At 35.2% G+C, this 15,785-nt stretch overlaps 1 pseudogene; it reads left to right on the top strand.

Annotated features, from left to right (window-relative positions):
* The first annotated feature begins 1,461 nt into the window (after nucleotides 1-1,461).
* LOC141492220 (large ribosomal subunit protein eL20 pseudogene) lies at nucleotides 1,462-1,973 on the top strand (annotated as a pseudogene).
* Nucleotides 1,974-15,785: the final 13,812 nt, after the last annotated feature.

The raw sequence follows: 15,785 nt of genomic DNA, 5'->3' as shown, positions 1-15,785 counted from the left end.
AACACTTTTCTTCTCTTTTTCCATCGTCATCAAGAACATTCTTTTCTTTATCTTCTTTCTCCCCCTACTCCTCCTTCTCCCCTCTTCTCCTTCATCACTGTCATCATCATCATTTACTGGAATCTATGAAATATACTCTTTCTATTCAAAGCACACAGACACACATACACACACGCATATATTATTTTATTTAATTTCTACAGAACCCTACTACTCTCCTTAAAAGAGAAGACAATTTACTGCTAAGTCCATTACAACACAGGAAGTTTAAATGAATTGTTTATGATTACCTTTGTAGTATGTAGTAAAAGGACATGCCTAGGCCAGCTAGGATGGGAAGCAGTGGGGTTTAATTGGAAGATTGATGAATAGAAATACAGAGGATCTGAGATCAAATCTACCTGTGTGACTTTAGACAAGTCACTTAACTTTTAAGGGCATTACTTTCTTCACCTGGGAAATAAGAAATTCATCTAGAGAACCTCTCCAGGTCCTTCTCTAAACCTCCTTAGCTCTAAGACTGCCATTTGCTGAGTCTTTTACCTTAAATTTACTGACTTCCATGCCAGGTATTCATCTGAAGGGGTAATGTAGGTTCCCAAATGATTCTATTTGGAATCATGGGCTCCAGAACTATAAGAGATGAGAGACCATCCAATTAAAGTGTCTGATTTTACAGATGAGAAAATGAAGTCCAGAGTGCAGAGGAAATTTACCCTATATTGTTCAGTTAGTTAATAAGGGAGCCAGGATCATAATCCATGTCCTCTTATGTTAAATCCCATGTTTTCCCCCATGATTCCACCTTCCTTAACAATGAATATCTTACTATTTGTTTAACATTGATTAAACCAGATGGATCTATTGCTCAATAAAGAAATCACCACTAAGCACCTAGGCTGTGCTAATCATTGTTCTAGGTTCTGGGATTAGAAAAAAATATAATTAGTAAACATCAATATATTACAAAACAAACACAAATGAATTTCTAGAATGAAGGTCTTTGGAACTGGGAGAGAATAAGAATGACTTCATATAGAAGGTAGAGTGAAAGTTAAATCTTAAAGAAACAATGAAATCTAAGAAGTAAAGGTGGGAAGGAGTAAATTCCAAACACAGAACACTGTTTGAACAAAGGAGTTGAGATGGGAGAAAACTGTTAAGAGGCAGATAGATATCTCAGTGAATAGAGTACTAGAAGTCAGGGAGACCTGAGTTCAAATTTGGTTAGCTTTGGATAAATCACTTAACCTCTACTTGTCTTACTTCACTGGAGAAGGAAATGACAAATCCATTCTAGTATCTTTTCCAAGAAACCCCAAGGACAGCATCCATAGGGTCATGAAGACTTGAAAGTGATTGAATAATAACAAGGCCAAAGGTGTTGAGATGGGAGATAAGAACCCATTAGGAGATTTTTTTTTTTTTTTTGCGGGTTGGCGGGGAGTGAGGCGGCACACCATGAAGGTAGTTGGAAGATGCCTGCCTACTCCCAAGAGTCCAGTGCCGCCTCTTTATCGCATGCGGATCTTTGCTCCTAACCATGTCCTAGCAAAGTCCCGATTCTGGTACTTTGTGTCCCAGCTGAAAAAGATGAAGAAGTCTTCTAGAGAGATCGTATACTGTGGACAGGTCTTTGAAAAGTCCCCTCTTAGGGTGAAAAATTTTGGCATCTGGCTGCGTTACGATTCCAGGAGCAGAACCCACAACATGTACAGGGAGTATAGAGACCACTGCTGGTGCCGTCACTCAGTGCTACCGAGATATGGGGGCCCGTCACCGTGCCCGAGCCCACTCCATCCAGATCATGAAAGTGGAAGAAATTCCTGCCAGCAAGTGCCGCCGACAGGCAGTCAAGCAGTTTCACGACTCCAAAATCAAGTTCCCTCTGCCCCACAGAGTTCTGCGGCCAGCACAAACCACGCTTTACTACCAAGGGGCCCAACACATTCTTCTAAGTGCAGAGGCAAGGAGGCACAAGTTTTATTTGACCTGTTTAAATAAATTTCCTATTTGGAACCCCCCCCCCCAAAAAAAAAAGAACCCATTAGGAATAGTCAGGAGACCAGCTTGAGTAAAACTACAGTGTACAACTAAGCCTCTGTTTCCTCTTTTGTAAAACAGGGGATGCAGAAAAGATAACTTTTGATTTTCCTTGCAGTTCCAATTCTATGATCTTATGGTTATCAGAACTTTCAGAGGAAGACCAAGATGTTGAAAATTTTAAAAAGAGACCAAAAGGGGACAACCAGGTGGTGTAGTGGATAGAACACTGGCCCCAGAGTCAAGAGGATTTGACTTCAAATCTGGCCTCAGACACTTAATAATTGCCTAGCTATGTAACCTTGGGCAAGTCACCTAACCCCATTGCTATAAATAAATAAAATTTAAAAAATAAATAAAAACAGACCAAAATAGTTGAGATAATTGAGCCCAAGAAAATAAAAACTTACCTGACTATTTACCCCAGGTACTGGAATTCCCACTTATATTTATATTAAATAAGGTTAAATGGTATCACAGTGTTGTATCTAATTATAACAGAGGAGAGTTGATTTCAAATAAAAATGATCCATCTCTGGGAATGGCAGTACCAGAACAAATGGAATAAGGTCATTCACTGTATTCTAATCAACCCTAATGCCAGAACTGGCCAGGATGAACAATGCCCTTGTCAAGAGCTATAAATAGTCTGTTTAGCTGACTCTGAAGTATAGAAGGCAAAGGCATCACTGGAAGCTTAATGGTGTTAATCTGGTGGTCACTTAAAAGATATAACTGAGTTTATGACTTTTAAAAGACCAGTTCTCACTCAACTAATCTCACATTGGTTATAGATATATTTACTGTGTTGCCCAAATTAATCTGAACACTCATACTTGTGTCCCTTCCTAACAGTAACCTCTTCAGAGGTACTTTTGAAAATGCACTAAGAGCTTAAATACTCATACCTTTGACAACTTAAAATATCCATATCATATCTGTTAGTATACTAAACATCATATTCAGTCTTTGTCTCCATAGGTGGATACATCACTGGACCTGGAATAAGGAAGATATAAATTCAAATCTGGTCTCATACCTTTACTGTAATTCCTTCCTTGTTTTTCTACTCTTGTCCCTTCAGATCAGAAAGAGCTTTTTCATTTCTCTATTACTTTAGTGTAATGAACCATTTCACAAGACTCTAACCCTTTGATTCATTCAGTCTCCTTTTTCCTTTTTTTTAATCTTCTATTGACAAATTATTAATATGTTTATAATGTAAACAATAAAACTTTCTTCATAATGAGAAGAATGGGTGGAGATTACTATTAGATTAAACATTTGTTTTTGTTTGGAGCTATGATTTCATTAGTATGGGAAATCTTGGGGGAAGAAATGCCTTTCTCTAGTATCTTAGCTGCAATTAATAGTCATAAAATACCACCTAGCAAGCTGAGAGATTTAGTGACTTGAACATGGATATAAAACTAATATGTGTGTGAGGCAGAACTCAAACCCTTGTCTTCCTGATTCCAAGGCAAGACTCTAGTGTTTTGCAAAGTTAGAGTCAGATCCAGAGTTCAAATCTTGGCTCCACTCACTAATTATGTGACATTGGGGAAATCTTTTCACTTTATTAGATCTTCAGGCCTCCTTTTTTAATCTGTAAGTAAGGGGTTAGGCCAAGTATCCCTCTCATTTTAGATTCCATGATTTTCAGTTATTACAAGTTGACTGATAATCCTAATTTCTTTGTTTCATGGAAACACTTCTTTTTTGAAAGAAACATTCAACAACATGACATCTTTTTCATACTGTTTTCTTGTACAAAGTGACTAATATGGAAATGTTTAACTCGATTGCACATGTAAAAATTATAAGAGATTGTTCAGGGAAGGAGGGAGAGAAGGATAGAATTTGGAACTCAATACTTTAAAAAATGATGAAATTTGTTTTGACATGTAATTGAGGAAAATAAAATATATTTAAAAAGAAACATTATTTTATGATCTTTTTTTTAGGTTTTTGCAAGGTAAATGGGGTTAAGTGGCTTGACCAAGGCCACACAGCTAGGTAATTATTAAGTGTCTGAGACCGGATTTGAACCCAGGCACTCCTGACTCCAGGGTCGGTGCTTTATCCACTACGCCACCTAGCTGCCCTGATCTTATATTAATTATAAAAGGAGCAACATAATAGTGGATTCATGGATTTTTTATAAAGTTCCATTGATGTTTTTAAAAAACTCAGTCATTTCCTAATAACTGACCATTTTCTATCACTGACTTCCTCATGACAAAAAAAAGTTTAAGGAAAATCTACTGATCAAATGATCATACCTTATAACTTATGCAACTTTCCTTAATTATTGTACCCCAACTCTTTATAGAAAAAAGAAGTTTGTTTATTTTTCAGGAACAAGATGAATCATTGCAATGAATCAGAGTTTGGCTATCTTTTAATGTTTATTTCATATATATATATATATACATATATATATATATATATATATATGTATATATATATATAATCATGTCACCGTTCAGTGTTTATGTGGTTCTGCTTTCTTTATTTTGCATCAGTTCATAAGTCTTCCAATAATTCTCTCAATTTCTCATAACCCTGGGGCACAAAATATTCTAATACATTCATGTTCCTTTTTCATTTATTTTATTTTTAAATTATGTAATAAAGCAAGCATTTCTATAACATAGTATAATAAAATGATGATTGCATATGAAACTACAAATTTAGCATGTATAACTTGCTATTCCTTTCAAATATACCACAATTTATTTAACCATTACTTAAACTGATGAGAACTCCAATAAGTGCTATTAGAAACATTTCAGCATACATCCTTCTGCCTTTGCCCCCTTTGAGTTATAAAATTGGTGGGAGGATTACTGGATTAAAGGGCATGAAAAGTTAGGTGACTTTTCTTACACAATTCCAAGTTGTTTTCCAGAATAGTTATATGAATTCGTACCTCTATTACAAATAAATTTTGAGTCAGAAGACTTGGGTTCAAATCCTAAATCTGGTCCAAATTCTGTTTGACCTTGGTAAATTCAAATAATCTGTCTGGGCTCAGTTTTCTCAACTGTAAATTAGAGGGTTAGATTATATGACTGTTTTCTGCTCTGCTATGATACTCTGGATTCAAAGACAAAATTTGAGTTTTTAATCTAAAAGGATTTGACAACATGATAAAGAGAAAATAAGTCCTGCCCTAAGAATCAAGAGAACTGTGTTCAGTGCTCCATCATAATGAATTCAATGACATTGGAAAAGTTGCCTAATTTCACAAGGGCTCAGGTTCTCACTTATCAAATAAAGGGATTAAACCAGATGAACTTTAAGGATTTAAAATGAGATGAGTCTATGAAATACTACATTTTACAGAATAGGAGGAACTAATGAAAGTATTGTCATATTATTGTTGTGATTTATGATTTTTGTTTCATATACATTTGTGTGTTTGTGTGTGTGTGTGTGTGTGTGTGTGTGTGTGTGTGTGTGTGACAGAGATGGAGAGATGCAGAGGGAAGGCATACTTTAAAATTACAATACAAAGTTTTAAAGACTGGACAATCATATTGGCATCCATTGGAATAGCCTAATTGGAGGTCTAAGGTTGCCCCTGATGAAAATAAACTGGACTCTTTAATTGTAGGAATAATATTGTTAAATTGGGGATGGTCATGGACCTATTATTCCATGACAGCAAGCTTCTGTTCCACCATCATAATGTAATCCAGAGAGCTAACTGAATTTTATATCTCTGGGAGGTCAGACATATAAACTGTGTGTAAATGTGCTATACCAGGAATCTGTCTATATATACTTATCTGCATGTGTACACACATAAATAGATATGCTATTGTATACATGTATGTTATTTTTTTGTAGTTCACAGCTATTAGCTAGCCGCAATCCTGGCAGACAATGGAAGCAGTCAAACATCTGATTTGCCTTTAGCATTGACCTGTGGGGACTCAGGGATTAGGTGTCTTAGGGGACCTGTAATATGATACAGAGTCTTTCATCTCTAGGTCATTAGGAGTGAATCCAATCTAGGTTAATAATGATCAAAAATGATTATCATTTCATGGCTTCCTAATGTCTTACAGGAAACAAGTTTATGTTCTGGTAGAGATTCCAGTCACAATAACTACAGACCTAACTAGTGCATTTTTTAAAGTAGTAAAAAATGAAAATAAGAATTATATGGAAAGAAGATCATATTAGAAATGTTTTCCTCTGATCAGTACTGGAAGCATAAAAGAAGATTGTGCTACTTCTGTTGTCCATGGGAAATGACTGTCTATTATTGTGCCATAAAACTGGACGTGCTGAATTCATTTGGCAAAACTCCAAAGTTACATAGGATGAGAAATGGGCCCTCTTCACGGACGAGAATAGTCACATACAAGATGGAAGGTTGCCTCTACATATTTTTAAGAGAATGTGGATTTGGAATGAGCAGAAACTAGAGTTTAAATCCCATTTAAGATAAAAACAAGTTATGAGATCATGAGCAGAATGTGATCAGGTTCATTTTCCTCATCCGTAAAATATAGTTAATATCCTTCATCTTAACACAGAGGGCTGTTATAAAGATCAACTGAGGTTCTATATATAAAATGTTTTGCAGATGTGAGTTATGAGTATGATATTAAGAATGTTCTTAAAGAACATCAATAAGTACAGATCATGCTCTAATAATCTTTTCATTACCTGTGATATTTACCATCATTCGAACTTGAAGCCATGAATCTCGGCTTGAACACTTCCTCAAACACTTCTAGCTGTGCAATCTTGCCAAGATGCATTAGCAATTGGGTAGCACAGTGGATAGAGCAATGGGTTAGGAAGACCTGATGGCAAATCACTAAATGTTTGTTTGCCTCAGTTTTCCCATTTTTAAAATGGGAATAATAACAGTATCTACTTCCCAGAGATGTTATACAAATCAAATGAGATAACATGTAAAGAAAGTACTTTGTAAAGTCTTTTATAAATGCTAGATCTGATTGTTATTCTTCTTCTTCTTATTATTATTATTAATGGTAATTATTTAAAAATAAGATAATAATACACCTAGCTTGGGCATGTGTTATGAGGCTCAAGTGAGATAATGTATGTAAAGGACTTTGATAATCTTAAAGAATTATAAAAATGTCAACTATTTTATGTGTATAGCTATATAGCTATATATCTATCTATATATAAACATATTATTTATTGACTTCTCAGATGGAAAGAGGAAAAGAAGAGAAGGAAGGAAGGAGAGTCAGAGAGAGAGAGAGAGAGAGAGAGAGAGAGAGAGAGAGAGAAGAAGCATCATTTACACAAAGGTAAAGTAAATCCTCTCAAGATAAAAGCTTTTCAGTACAATATCTCATTCAAAGGCAAGAAGTGCCAAGATGCTTACTTTAGTAAATTAATCAACCACACAGAGCCAGAGAAGGAAATCATCTATTGCAGTGCTATCAGTGCAAGGACTTTATTTGGAGACCTTCTCCAAGGAAACAAAGCTATTTTTACTGATTTCTCTATGACATTCATATTCGTCCCTCAACAAGGAATGTATAGACATTTAAACTGCAGTTTGCCCAGTTCTGCTCTCTAGTCATTGGGGAAATTCATCTAAAGCACCCAAAAAGGCTAGAAATGTTTGCATCATATTAATAAACGAAAAACCAAGGTAGCTGCCAATTGGCAGCGGAGTGTGTTTTGGTGGTTTGATAAGGATACTAAAGAGTTTATGATGTGACAGATGTTTCACTACACTATTGTGAAATGAATAGATTATGAGAAGTAATTAGATGTACATTGGAATCAATGCTGTTATCATCGAGGCCTTCGGGCGATGCAATAGATGAGAGTCATGGCAGCAGGTGGTCCAATGGCTCCAAGACAGGAAGACACACCGCAGGAGACTGAGTGACAGGTTTCACAGATCCAGGGGGTGAGAGATCTGAGCTAGTGCTTGCATTTGTAATCTTCACTCATGTATAAATAATAACAACTACACTATTGACTTCATATGCTATGTCATAGCCTCCGTTAGCCTCACACACATGTGGAATAATGCCGGTTTTCTTCCCACAAAGTTATTCTTAGTCTCTGGATTTTAAAATATGCATATGTATTTCTCTAGCCTAACTGACAGTTTGATCACTTTTTGATGGCCCACTCTTAGAGCTAATCATCTGATGATGCCATTTATTTTTAATGCCTTTTATCGAGCTGTCCATTGTACAAAACTTCCTATAGGTTGCAGTTCAGACATTGAAAAGCAATATATAGAGCTGCCTCTCATCAGAAAGGCAGTTTCTTCTCTTCAGCTCACTGACTAGCATTTAAAGGGACATGGTGCCGCTCTGTTCTAAAATCCCTTTGCGGTGGAGTTGGCAGGATTGCCCTCCGATGCTTGAAGCAACCATATGGAGCCTGCTGCTTTCAAGGGGAAGGGTTTGGTTTCTGGCGGTTTCCTGGGTCAGCTATTACCATACTGGGGCACAGTGAAGTTTCCAAGCACAGTATGCAGAGGGAGAAAAGAAATGGGTGATTAGATTAGGGGTCTAGAGTAACTGATCCCTGCCTGCATCTGCTTCCTCTGCAAATACTCCGGAGTACAGGAGGAGCTTTTGGTGCACTCTTCTGGGATGCCTATTGCTTTACACATAGTAGGCATTTAATAGATGTTGAATTGAATTGGATTTCTTGTGGAAAATTTCACTTTCATGAACTGCATGAAAATGATATTTTGAATCACGCCCCCCCCACATAAAGTGTTAATCTAGTTGTCTGCCTAAAAGTGTAAATGAAAAGTGTAGAGAAGTATATAGGCAAAAATATATAAATTTATATATCTTGTGTATATTTTGTGTGAGATGCATTTATATACACATATATTTTCATTTTAAACATAAAGACATGTGTAGCAGACATGAATCTAGCAGTATCATAATTGCCTAGGAAAGAAAGTTTATATTTCTTTCTTATCCCTGAATTTCTTCAGTAATGTCAGTAATCCTGATACACAGGAGTTATTTACAAAGTGTGAATTTATCATCCTTGAAGGCTTTAGATTCTCTAAGGCTTGGAGAATACTAGGCAGAATTAAGCAGATTTTCATGAAATAACCCTCTCTCTCTCTCTCTCTCTCTCTCTCTCACACACACACACACACACACACACACACACACATAAATAAAACTTAATTTTTGCATGAAGATAACACTAAAAAAATTGAATCTCCAGTATTTTAAAAGTGATTTTTAGTTGACATTATCTGCCATGTGATAGAAACTTCAGTGTTATTAGACAGCCTGGAAATCACTTTGAAGAAAAAAAAGGCAGTTTTATTTTTTGCTTCCCGTAATGTGCTTGATAAACTAGAAAGCAGCAAAAGATCAAATGATGAATCCCAACTACCATATGCTGAACTAAGTATGATAAAGATCTAAATGCACTAAATACAAAGCTTTTGGCCTCCAAAGAGCTCTAGTATCAGATATCTTGTGCCAGGGGATCGCTATTTAAAGTCACAAACTCATGTGATTCTGACTGAGCCAATGACTAGTCAATCAATAGGTCCTGGGAGGACAATAAAGCAAAACCCCTCTTCTGTAATATGACCCTGTCAAGCAATTAGGTTGGAACTAGCAGTCTTAGGAGCAAGGAATCTTATGGACAGTCCATTCTGAGTGGGCATGAACTTTTCTTATATCATCAGCCATTGAAGATCATGCCAAATGGCACCCACTTAGGAAATGCATGTAGTTTTTTGTAAGATTTTTGGGGACTGCCTTTGTGTATCTCTGTAGGGTACATGCAGTATGCACTTAATCAATGATTGGTTGAATTGCCAAATTAATGAGTTTGCTTACAGATGAATGTATTTAATTCTAGTTTTTCTCTTCTAGTAGGAGGAAAAACAAGTTACTAAAAAGAACTAATAGAGGGAAAGATGTGCAAGATGATTTTTAGATTCAAAATGCAAACTAAAACATCCATTTTGAGGCACATCAATGTGGGAATTTTTTTCTTAACCAAGTGAATTTTTTATATTGGGTTTTAAAATATTTTCTAATGTGGGGGAAGTAAGAGATAATCAATATTTAATTGACAAAAAATTTTAAAGATGTAATAAATAACTGAATTTGTTTTGACTCCTGCTCTGGAATCTTGTTTTTGCCTCCTGACTCTTGTTGTGTCTATAAAAACCTTCTGGTCAGATCTTATCCAAGCACCATGGTGTGTCCTGGTGGTCACTCAGTTCTTGGATCTCATTCATGAGTCTTAAATTGGTCAGTTAAGGAGGATGGGATTCTGAGAGGCTAAAGAATTCACTCAAACATTTCTGGCTTGTTAAATATTTATTAAAAGAGAAATTTAGTCAAGAATTTTGCTTAGATAGAGTTAAAAAAAAGTGAGAGGTTATTTCTTTTCTTTTGGCTTATGTGGCTATGTAGATAAATTATGGTATTAAATTTATTTGAAAGCCAACAAAAAGTCCATTCTATTACTGAGGTGAATTGTAATCTATAGAAAATTATCTGTTGTTTTTACTTTGACATAGTTGGGACAGATACTGCCAACTGCCAACATGTCCTCTACAACATGTCATCAAGAGAATAGCAACAGAGAACTGATAAGACAATGAAATATTTTCTGTCAAAGACTTCTCTCCCCAAACCAAAGTGGAACAAGAAAATTTTTGCTTTTGCCAAAATGTGCTTATTGAAGATTCTATAATAGGGAGAAGATGACTTGGAAGGACATTGAATACCCACTGTGCCCCCACAGCCAAACATGTTAACAAAAGATTCCTAAAGAATAAAGTGAATTGCAGAAGTGTTGAAAGGAAGAGACCTAAGTGTCATGCCCCAATTCTTGTAACTCATCCGCTACATTTCTTGCAGATACTGGTCTACATCTTTAATAGTCAAAAAGAATAAAGTGCTAGCTCTTTCATAGGGATTAGATCTGTGATTTCATTCATAGATGGACCTCCAAGAGAGAAAATCAATATCTCTTCTGGAACTTATAGTCTTTGAGAGTTGTCTGAGATATTTACAGGTTAAGTGACTTGTTCAGGGCCACAGCCAATATTTGTCAGAGGCAAGATTTGAATCCAAGTCATTCTGGTTTTGAAACCATCTCTCTACCCTCCAAATCAAGCTGTGTAGCTAAGCTTCTTCAAAATATCTATTATCTCATGAAGGTGATTTTGGAGTTATAATGATGACTATGCAATATTATAATATTAGAATGAGCAGTTGACCCTATTTTGACTCCTGATCAGTGAACTCACAATTATCAGTATAATTTAATAATGTTAAAACATAGGATCTAATTTGGAGTGTGTTATATTTCTGAGAGATGTTGACTCTGTCTAATTTTGGAGTCAATTATTTTAGTGCTAAAATGCCTAGACACTATGATCATGATGGACCAAATTGTCTTGTCCTAAGGCAATAGGAACCAAAGTCATAATCATACTTGATCACAATCCAAAAGAGTGACATGGAAGGAGATATACTTTCTTTCCCCGGTGGTCATTTTATTGTCGCGTTGTTTAGTTGTTTTAAGTAGTGCCCAGCTCTTTATGATACTTTTTTGGGGTTTTCCTGGAGTGCTTTGCTTTTTCCTTCTGCATATCATTTTATAGAAGAGGTAACTGAGACAAACAGGGTTAAGTGACTTTCCCAGTGACACATAGCTAGTAAATATTTGAGGTGAGATTTGAACTCAAAGTCCTGACTTCCTAACTCCAGGTCTGACTCTACACTTATGCCCTTCTGATGATCATACTGGTTCAGGTTAAAGGTCTTGAAACATGAAGGTATGTGATGAGTTATAAGTGTTTCTTTTCCTACCTTCCCTTAGCTTAGGTCTTTAACTACCAAGATCAAATTACTATTTGGTTCTTTCTCACCATCTTTAATTAGGATAGATTGCCTCTATTCCTGGGCATCTGAAAAATTTGGTACCCTTTGGATTACAACCAATGTTGATGCATGCTGTTTTTAAGATGTCTTGTAGTGTTTGTCCCTTACCTGACTATTTACCCCAGGTACTGGAATTCCCACTTATAACTCTATCTTTATTAGCATCTAGTCACTGAATCCCTCTTCACCCTGACTGGACCAAGTTAAAGGGAAACCAATACTTTTAACTGTAAGTCTCAGGAGAAGTTTCAGTCATGCTACAAGAAACAAAGAAAAAAACATAGATCATTTCTTCCAGTCTCATTCTGGAACACCAGGGTAGTCTTATTTTAAAGCTTCTAGTGTGGTGGTCATTGGAATTGTGGGTTACTTCTGTTGCCCCTAATAATTTGGTGTTTGACTATTTTTCTTCATGACAAGGTTATTGTGAACCTTCACAGGACGTGTGGGTGACTGGCTGTTACATTTTTTATATAAATTTATTTTTCTACAAAGAATTTTTACAGCTAAAATCCTTAGAGATTTCAAAATGAGGCAATACTTGCAAACAGGGAGGGAATAGTTACATCCTTGAACTCACAGTTTCTTGAATACTTAGATGTGAAAGTACTTTGAAGAGTCAAAAGTGAAACACAAAGGTAAGGCATTAGTATTATTACTATTAGTAGTAGTCTTTTAGGCATTCTAAAAAGTCTTGGAAACCCACAGTCCCAATAGGAATAGCAGTCATAGCCTCTAGAGAACAAGATGTCAATTGTTACTTAAAAAAGAAAAGTCATCTTTCAAAAGGAAAAGCTGAATAACATTCATTTTTAGTGTTCCCATTCCTTCGGCTTCTGTGGTAATAAATGGTGAGCCAAGGGCCTGAAAAATTGTATGTCTCCCTAAAGCATAGAACTTGCTACTCTGAAGTGTCTTAGGCATGGAGAAGAGAATAGATACCATTCTTTATATTTTGTATTTCATTAGTTATGACAAAAATAATGAATGAGGTCTGTTCCTTCTTCAGTGGTATAGATGTCATGTGCAATGAAAATCTAATCAGGTCAAGTTTGTCAAATAGAAAGAGGACCTGAAAATGTGCCATATTGTACTAAATTATAGACCACACCCTTAAAGGGAGATCTTTTCAAAGGAAAAATAAATAGAATGAATGAAAAAACTTTTGATAAACATATACAGTCTGCTAGGCATTGTGCTAAATCCCACAGGTACAAATAAAAGACAGAATGTATCTCAGAGTTTATGCTCTAATGGTAGAAGTCAATATCAATGAGGAAAAGGAGTTTGGAAATGGAGGAATGCATTTGATGGTTTGACTTGGAAAACTCTTGTGGTTGCAATAATAAGATTAGGTAATGCCTTGTCAATTAGACTCCAGAATTTAGGGGTTGGGGTAGAGTGGGGTAGGGGTCAGTATCTTGGAATGAAGAGGCTGAATAATTCAGGCAACACGGATTTGGGTGAATCAAAGTTCACCCTAAAAACCACACTGATTAAGGACAACATCTTAGCCAGATTTCAGAGGGAGAAGTAAAACTTATATTTCAAATGAATTAAATACAATAAATTGGATAAAACATGAAATGAAGCAAGACTGTTTTAATTAACCCTACTTTTTCGATAAAGGACAACTAGATGGCACAATGGATGGAGTACCTAGCCTGGTATCAGAAAGACTGTTTCCTGAGTTCATATCTGAACTCATACTCTTATTACCTGTCTGGGAACGTCACTTAAATCTATTAGCTTCAGTTTTCTCAGATATAAAATGAGCTGGAAAAAGGAATGGCAAGCTACTCCAGAACCTTTCCCAAGAAAACCCCAAGTGGAGTCACCAAAAATCATAAACAACTGAAAAACGGTGGAACTACTACTTATTTGTGCTTATTTGTTAAAAAGGAACAACTTATATGGAGGAGGGAATGCTGATAGAGTTGCCAAAACTTACCCATAAAATTAAAAAATTTAAACACTGGATCTGGAAAAAGTCTTTCAGAAAGAAACACAAAAGAACAGAACAATTTTGTTATTATATTTAATATGAACTTTTTAAAAAATGGACTTTTTACTTCAGCAGGAAGTTTGGAGTCATCAAAAGATCTTCACAATGCACCTCAAATTATCCAATGTTTTTCTTCTACTATTCAGCTCATTGTTCATTTTCAGTGTCCACCTGAAATATATATTTTGATTGATGATCTGAAAATGTTTTCTTTTCAATTGACCTTCATCACCTGGACAATTATCTATCTTGCTTAAGCCGATGTTCATAATAGACTAGACTATTTTAACTGCATTGTGGCTCTTGTTTAGGAGGGTTGTTCTGGAGGGTTAATGCAATTAGCACAAAGTCATCAGAAGCAATTGTAGACCTCATTATTTAAAGGGCATTTCTTTTTAACCTGTACTTACAATGTCGAACTCTTGATGAGCATATGTTTGCCTGTTGGTGTGCCTAACTTGATATTATTGATCAGAGGACTGTTGATATCTATATCTATATCTATATCTATATCTATATCTATATCTATATCTATATCTATATCTATATCTATATCTATATCTATATCATCTATATCCATATCTATATCTACATCTATATCGATACATATCTGTACTAATATAATGTAATATTTCTGTATTCATATAATATAATATCTCTGTATTCATATCTTTCAAAGTATTTCTATATAATTTTAACATATTAACAGGAAATATATTTTAGGAGGAAAGTCCTAACAGTGCCATCATGCCCTTATGAATTAAATTCTTTTTTATAGTCAATGAAAATAAGCACCGTGGGCTCCTGTATTCTCTACAACTATCAGTCAGTTGTGTGATGGTAATAATATGTTCCATTGTGATAAAGAGTTTGTGAAAGTCTGACTGTTCCCAGCTAATATATGTGTGTGTGAATTTAAATTTACACATTTACATAACACAAATATATTATACAATAATATATACATATAAATGTGTTTTATAATATATGCATGTATATTACATATATGTATGTAAATGCATAATACATGTCAAAATAGGTTGTTTAAAATTTCTATTTTTTTGGAACCCTAGTTCAGAATTTGTAGCCTTTTGATCCAGATTGGATTAAAATTTCATTAATTCAGAGTTGGACAAGATTATAGAGGTCATTCTGTCCAATCTTCTCATTTCTGTTGTATTACATAGTAAGTATCAGAGCTGGAATTTGATTTTTACCACAAATTTAGCCCTTTTTTTTTTAGTATGTTCAGGAAGGACTTTATTTGCAAAACTTGGTTATAATTTAATTGGAATTTTGGTGAGAATGACAAAAAGTAATGAAATCATATTTATTGAAAAAGTAGAGCATTATTTAAATTTATTCAATTCAACAGACATTTAAAGAATACCCACTATGTACATGACTTCCTTTAATTATTTTTCAGAGAATCTATGATGCTTTAATGTTCAAATTGAACATGACACCTCTTTTTTACTTTTTAGTTCCATCATTTATAAATCGAAGTGGGGTGTATTGTATGATATAATATGACCACAAATTAGAACTGGATTGTATCTTATATAGGACTTGGTTCAATGTGATACTCTTCCCATGCCCACCCCATTTTATGGATAGATAATTGAGGTCTTAACATTGGGTTAAATGATATGCATAACAGGTAGTGGAAAATCTGGGATGCAAACCTTGTATGTCGTGTTATGATTTAGTTAAGAAAAAAAAATCCTGGGTTTGGAGTCAGGAAGAGTTAGGTATGGGCCTGTGCTCTGCTGTTTCCAATATATGACCTTGAACAAGATTCTTAATCTCTCTGAGTCTCAGTTCCATCA

The sequence above is a fragment of the Macrotis lagotis genome, chromosome 6 (genome assembly GCF_037893015.1).
Source record: "Macrotis lagotis isolate mMagLag1 chromosome 6, bilby.v1.9.chrom.fasta, whole genome shotgun sequence".
Classification (NCBI taxonomy): Eukaryota; Metazoa; Chordata; class Mammalia; order Peramelemorphia; family Peramelidae; genus Macrotis; species Macrotis lagotis.
The sequence above is the reverse complement of the archived record's forward strand: the minus strand, read 5'-3'. Positions and strand labels throughout refer to the sequence as shown.